We start from the raw sequence: 7598 nt of genomic DNA, 5'->3' as shown, positions 1-7598 counted from the left end.
TCAGCAACACACATATACTTAGAGTTTTAAGTAGAGCCATCCGGTAGCTTCCAAACAAGTAATATAAAGAGAGAGAGAGAGAGAGAGAGAGAGAGAGAGAGAGAGAGAGAGAACGAGGCACGAGCCAGTAAAGATGTATGAAATTCGAAAACAAAAAAAGGAAAATTATACAAAAAAATAAATAATCGAACGATCACGAACGAAACATAACAATTTCCCGTGAACGAACAGGGCAGGGGGTTGGTCGCGAGCTCGCTCACCGCACTGCAGTTTGTCTCTTGGAGGTGATTTTAGTTCAGCAAACAAACAAGGACGCTCCCGGCAGGAACGTTGAAGCGCGCGCAAGCCGTGACGCACTCTAGTGAACACATATCGTTTATAGCAGCATCTCGTACTAAGGTCGGCAGAGTATAACGCAGTGTTAAGAGCAAAACCCCACAAAAAAAACCTGTCACATATAAACTTACTTAAGTGTGAACGTGAAGACAAGGCCGACCAAACAACATCTTCCGGGCAACACAGGGCACCTCCAACTGTACCGAGGAGCTCTCGGTTCACGAGGAGATCGGTTCACGTTCAGCTCAACTGCTCTATCCCGCTATTCCGTTCGTGCATTGACAGTTGACGGTCGGAATATACACATAAAACACAAAAAAGAAACGGTTTTGCTTCTAGCCCTCCCCCTTCCCCCCCCCCCTTTTTGTGTTTGGCCGTTGTGTAGGGTTGCTGCAGGTTCCGTTCCGTTGTGTCCGGCATGTAGGCTAGGGTGTTTGTTAAAGTTTGTGGTTTTGATATAAAAGAAAGTGAGTAATCCTACGGGGCCAATCGTAGGACGCCCTTGTATCACCCACCCAAAGGCAAAGAAATAAAGGACACACAAACACACACGCGTGCACACAGACACACTCAAACACACTGATGATCGGGCAGGTTTAATTTTTCCCTTTCAGCACTAACTCTTACCGGCATGTCGACATGGGAGAGCAGGGCGAGAGTGTGTGTGCCAAAACAGAAAGAAAAGTGTGCGAACGTGTGCGTTTGTCTGTGTGTGTGTCTGTATGCGTATGTGCAGTGAGGGGTTGATAAATCACTATAGTCGTGGGTAGTGATAGTGTTAGCTGTAGTAGTATTATCCATTACTTCCATGTTGTTGTTGGCCAGTTTACCGTTGTTTAATGTGCGCAACAGAATGTAGTTAACAGAACAGCCTTGTTTACCATCGTAACGCATCGAATGCTAACATTTTGAGAATGGTTGAGAAGGAGAGAGAGAGAGAGAGAGAGAGAATATGAGAAAGTGAAACTGGAAGCTGGAGGAAGGTAGAGCAAGAGACTAACAAGCGAAGCAAACATGTGGACATGAAACATGAAGCCGTTTAAATGCTTTCGAGGAAGCTTTCGGGCTGCGTCGGGAATCTATAACGCACAACTGTTCGAATGAAATAACATAATATACATGTACGGAACAAAAGCCGTTCGCAAACACACTAAAGCATAAACCAAACCCGAACCAGTATGGACAAGCATATGGACATGAAAATAAACTGAAAACAACCTGAGACAATAATCTGTTTCGAGCAGGAAATCAACCAAAAACTCACACACACAAAAATCCCATCGAAAGTGAAATATACTGTTGTTATCAAAAAAGCACATTCGGATTTCAAAAGGATTTAGAAGTGACCGGTTTTGCCACGTCGCGGAACACATTCACACTCACACTCACACACCCCAAACAGACACGATCCTCCCCGCGACACGATCACCCAGACGACTCGTTGGTTTTGCGACATGTTTCAATAACTTGTGGTTTTTTGTTGGGTGAATAAAATAAAGTTGCTCAAAGCTCATCTTGTGACAGCTCTCGCGTTGGCGTTGCCACGGCGCATTAATTATCAATCAAAGCAGTAGCAACAGCAGGAAGCACCGATCGGGTTGTCGTCTGGCCTTGGCTAAAATTAACCTGTCCTTGTTGCAAAATTCCGCACGCTCCCCCATTTCGAGAGCTTCTTTTATTCGGGTCAAGTGGCACGAAAGGATGCGCTTCTATTTTCATTCCCTCTCGATGGTTGGAGCACCACGATTTTGATTCAGTTGACCCGGTTCCCCCGGGCCAGCCGGTTACAGCGCGCCGGCTGACAGCTTCTTGGAAGTGGGAAGCGAAAAGAATTGAAAACTCCTGACCGCTGTGTAATTAGATCAACGTGAGGTTGTCAATTACGGCGGCGGACGAGACGAGGTTTTGTTTTATTGTGAGCTTGCTTCCAGGAAGGACAGAGCGTAACAATGCAATGGACGAGCAGAGCAGAAGACTTGCTTTCCACGAATCTTGAGCACAGGAAGAGAGATTTAAACTATGGCTGATCTTTGGTGAGACTTTGGCCAACGGCAATGTGTTGTGCTTGAAGGATTAGACGTGTTCTATTCCTTAGCGTTGGTGCTTTACCAACTTGTTTATGTTGGTCGATAAAGTGCACTCATTAAATGTGCCCTTCAGACTTACTTTACTAGACACAGCATCGTTGTATAATTTGACCATTAACCAACCTTCCTTTAAAAAACGTTCTGGATTGATCCATCGTTGCTGTATGCGTGCCGGCTTTTAAGCAAAACATCCTTAATTGAAACCCGAGATGAACTATTCCCCATTCATGCGAATTTAACAACTGCCACACCCCATTTCCATGGGCGCCGTTGCTTTCATTTCCGTTTTTTCATCCAATCAGAGGACCGACAAAAAACGAGAAACTTTCTTCCCGCTGACTTGAATGCCGCGACCCCATGCAGAAGCTCCTGCATGTAACGGAATGCCCGTGAAAGTTCGATCAAATTAAAAACCACCATTGATTGACGGGGAAATAGGGGAAAACATGCTGGAGAGCATGGAATGAAAACGTTACCCACAGCAGGCGATGGGCGAACGGCGTGCTAGCGCGATGCTGATAAAGTCGTGCTCGCGCTGCAACGAATCCGGGTGCACGCTTGCAACGCCTGGCACTGGCGAATCTAGGGCGAAGGATGCTGGATGCCGTATTAATGACGTCTTCGCTCATCGTGCTCACCCTCCGGCACCGTCAATAGTGTGGCCCAGTTCGATGTCCACTCGATGTCTACTTCGCTGCCGCGCCCGCATCGAGACAATGGCGTTGCAATGGAGATGTAACGCCTTTCCTTCAGCGCTTTCAAGTTCAACTTGGCCTGCCGCTGTACTTCCCCGTTCGCGAGGGGGAGGGGGGGGGGCTTTCGCTTAAGCGTGCTTAACAGAATCCACTTCTCGCTGGGCGCTCGCACTGTTATTGTTGTCGCCTGTTTGTTCCCGGGTACGATCACGCGCATTTGCGCCTGTTTGGCAGGCGGTTTTTGTTTGCGCTTTGTCCTTCGCCGGGCGCTTCTGCACGGTCGTCATCGAGCGTCTATTGTTTCGCGTTTCTCTTTTCACTGGCTTTGAATGCGCAAAGAAGCGCTTAAAGTTTTGCACCAACCGATAGCAGGCCGACCGGCGGGCCCACCGTGTGCTGGCCCACATAAAGCCCACGCAAAGGATGTTTATTTCTTCTCGCCCTTCCGGTATCTTATTAGATCGCTGGGCGAGGGACGGGAGAGCGGGGACAGAATTGAAGAGCCCGGAAAGTGAACGTTCTGGGGGAACGGTTGGGAAGGCAGGCACACGCTTCCGGTGCATGGTCGTTGCGCTTTTGTTGCAACCACTTCAGCTGTCAAACGGGCATCCCGAGGCCGAGCGCGTACGGGGGAAAGGATGGCTTCGACGGTTGTGCTGGCTTCCAATGGTGGTGCGCTGCACGGTTTTGATGTGCTCAAGGTTAGCGCAGGCAAAAGAAGACAACGTCCCTGGGAGCCTACTGCACTTTTTACGGTCGAGTGAAGCGGCACAATGTGTAATTACGTGCATATCTGTACTGGAGTGCACGGAGCTGTATTTAATCATATGCAACGGTGGCTTGCAACGCTGTGTTGCAAAGTGTTGTTCGAGGGCTTGGGCGGATGTGTGAGTGTCTGTGTGTGTGTGTGTGGGAGTGTTCATTTTTATCACCCGTTATGGAAAGCACATCCAAGCGAAACCATTGCCAGAGGAAAAAAAAGGGGGGAAAATTTGAGGCTATTCAGCCGCGAAAGAACTCTTCAGCCGTCACATCTTTGAATGCAACGAGATAGAAGCATGACGTTCGCACGCTTCCGGTATGGAACTGGAACGATGTTAACAAAAAAACTGGGCAAGTGAATGCCGCCTATTTCGGATGCTTGTGCATCACATCGCTGCTAATGATAGTTAGTGGCTTTTTAATGTCTACGAATTGGCAACCAAGATCATACTACTTTAATTGCGTGAAATGGTCCATTAGAGAGGCAATTATTTTGTGCGCTTTCGATGCACGTTTTCCAAATGGTTCGCCAATAGAAATTGAACTACAACACACAGCCACAGAGCAGACAAAAGCGATGGAATGAATGTGTATGTGTGCTTTGTTTTATTTGACAAGTTTATCTCAACCGTTGCATGCAACCGTCCTTTGAAGTGTGTTGTGTGCGGCTTTCCGGTTGTGCGATAGCGTGATCAGCTTCGATGACAAACAGAACGCAGGGAACGGGGTGGGGAAACAACCATACCATACCACATAGAGCATGAAATACCAGTTGCAAAACGGAACAAAACAGAGAGTGAAGCCGAAGTGAAATGCTCCATTATCGCAAACAATTACCGAGCAGAGGATGCAATAGAATGTAAAGCATGTTGCAAGCCGTATATTTACACTGATTAAAACCCACAATAGCGAAGCATAAATCAGGCAAACGGATGGGTAGAAAATGGGGAGGAAATAGTTACAAATGTGTATTGGAACACGTGAATGTTTTTAAATGGATAAACAGTTGCATGTATTGTCATTGTCTCAAGGATTTAGTACCGATCGAACTCAATGTTTTTATCCCACTCTCCTGCCCCTTTTAACAGTGTGCAAAGCGCTTCTATCACATAGATAGGACCTGGGTGGGGGGAAGCGGACAAAACATGGCACCCGAGCAATCATGGCAAAAAAAAAGGAAATAAATTATATAAAAAAAGAAACTTTTCCCTTCACCTCGAGTGCGTAGCCAATACCAGCAAACCCCCGTCTGTGTAAGTAGTGTAAGTTATATTATACCTGTTTGCTCAACCCAGCACACGTACACACAAACACCCATACACACACACACACCGTTAAAAAAACACTCATTCACACTAAGAGACTAAAACCGCTGCGAAGGAAAGGGCGGGGTGCGTTTCGACGATGATGGGCGCTCGACATGAGTGTGCGGACAATGGAAACGCGCGTTACCCAGAGATCGGGAGTGAAGATCGGAAGCAAACAGATGAAAATCCCTGTCCCGGTCTCGGGCGTTTAGTAACGAACGGAATGAAGGTATGGAGAGCGAGAAGAAAACACACAAACATATAGGGTGGGAGGGTGATGCTCGATGCGTTCCGATTGGTGCAAATGAAGATTAATAAAAGAAAAGTTAAACAGTACTCGTTAAATGATCGTTGTTGTTGTTTTTCTCTGTGCTACATGATGAACTTGATGCATTTGCTGTATGCCGGAACCGATTCCCAACTGTCTAAACTATCAGGCGTTTCACGATATGGTAAGAACGAACGGGGGTAGATGAGGGATGTTCGGGTTTGGAATGTGATTGGCCCTTGATTGCTAGATGCTTGACCATAATTTTGGAGATGGCTGAGGGATGTTTCAAAAATAGCTCTTTAATAAATATACACCCCAAAGAACCGTACCCGACGTATGACGTAGTCCTTTTTGCCGCTTGTGTCTGTGTATGTGTTTGTTTGTTTGTTTGTTTTTTCGGTTCGCTATATTTGGCACGGTAAATAAATGAGCCGGGCTGTTCAAAACTGACAGTGTTATTAGGGAACAGATCGACTCGGTCCAAAGTGAAGAGTCATCCGAACCGTACCATGCGCCCATAAGAAATGGTGGGCAAGAGAGAAACAATAGCAAAAATAGATGACTCGACAAAACTGCAGCCGACGGCCCGGGGGGGGGGGGGGGGGGGGGGGGTGTGGGCTTGGGTAGGGGGTCACACTTTCCGGAGCTAATTTGTAGGCTTTTATGTCTCCTGACAAAACCCTATTTTTGTAGCCAGTGGTGGTGATAATACAACACAATTCGGTGCGTTGTTGCTGTGGTGTCCAATGACACTGTCACATGCTTTTCGCTTAACTGAGCAAATGTTGATTGATTGTAGTATCGCCGCAATGTTGTGGCTGAATGGGAGCTGGCGAGTTGATGTTTCATCGGAAGGGTGTATGTTTCACCAGAAACTATGAAATAAATCATTGGACATGAGTGTTTTGATATGAATGAAGTTGAATATAAAAATACCGATCGATATTGAATACTTGGTTTTTATATAAATAATCTTTCAAGTCGTCATGACACAGCAAGTATTGTATGATAAAATATAAACTAAAGCATGTACCGATTTGGAGAAGTTTTTTATTTTATTATTTAAATTGTTTCGAAGTGCTGAAATGCAAGGATGATTGAAATCCTGACTGCAATGTTCAAGATGTCAGCCATGATAGAGTTATTTGCAATTAATTCAGCCTAAGTTCTAGCAATATAAAGTATGCTACTGTATGCTGAAACAAGTATGCTGAAACAAAAAGCAAGATTTTCTTTTGAGAACTCAACGGTTCGTGGATTAGCATTGCGTATTATATGGGTCACTCCGATGTTAAGCACACTCTCTTAAAGAAACCCGACCAACGTTGCAAGCTTATACAATGCTTGAAACGCTTCCCGGTAGCATGGCAGCTACGCTTCCGTACAAAAGCTTCTGGGATCACGAGAAGGGAACAGCAGCAAGACGACGATCTGCGGCTGTGTGGCCGTTGTGATTCTTCGTCCATTTTGTTCGGTTGAGATTTATTTCTCTATTCAGCACGGACTGTGGTACTCCCCGTGGTGGGGAGAAACAAAACGATGTGCAAAGATCTGCGAGCATTTAATGAGCACTTATCTGCGATGAAAATAATTCTGCCGCCCGTGAACCACTGGGCGTCTCCATGGCGAGCAGCAACGCGTGAAGCGTGTCTCAATTTTCCCTAGGAGTCTCCATTTGTCAATGTGTTTGTGAGTGTGTGTGTGTGTGTGTGCATACTGACAAGCACCATGGACAAAAACCATCCAAGGCATACCGTTTGCGGGAGGACACTGACACACACAGCATGCTCACGGTACTGTTTTTGCTGCTGTTGTTGTTGTTGTTGTTTTATTCCCGAGAACTAGGCTAATACCGTGGGTTGAGCTTTTAATGCTTTCACCAAATAGCTCCGATTCCGGGGGCGCTATATTTAAAAACCCGTAGCCCATGTCCGCCTCTGCCGCCGTATTTTTCTCTTGTTTTTTGGGGGGCTGGATTTGATGATTCGTTTCGTGCGTTTGGGTGTGGCACTTGCGAGCGATAATCATGGTCGACGAGGACGGAGGAGCATGGGCGATGCTCGGTGTGGCGGCGCGAACACACAGCACAAACAAATGCACTTGGCAGTGGATGATTTCGGTGTTTGCCCGGGTTTGTGTG

General features: G+C 46.4%; 1 protein-coding gene across 7 annotated transcripts in view; it reads left to right on the top strand.

Annotated features, from left to right (window-relative positions):
• Nucleotides 1-7598, top strand: part of LOC121588812 (cubilin) — a 66305-nt gene that overhangs the window by 30075 nt on the left and 28632 nt on the right. The window lies entirely within an intron of this gene.

Source organism: Anopheles merus, chromosome 2R, assembly GCF_017562075.2.
Source record: "Anopheles merus strain MAF chromosome 2R, AmerM5.1, whole genome shotgun sequence".
NCBI lineage: Eukaryota > Metazoa > Arthropoda > Insecta > Diptera > Culicidae > Anopheles > Anopheles merus.
This window is presented reverse-complemented; position numbering and strand designations above follow the sequence as displayed.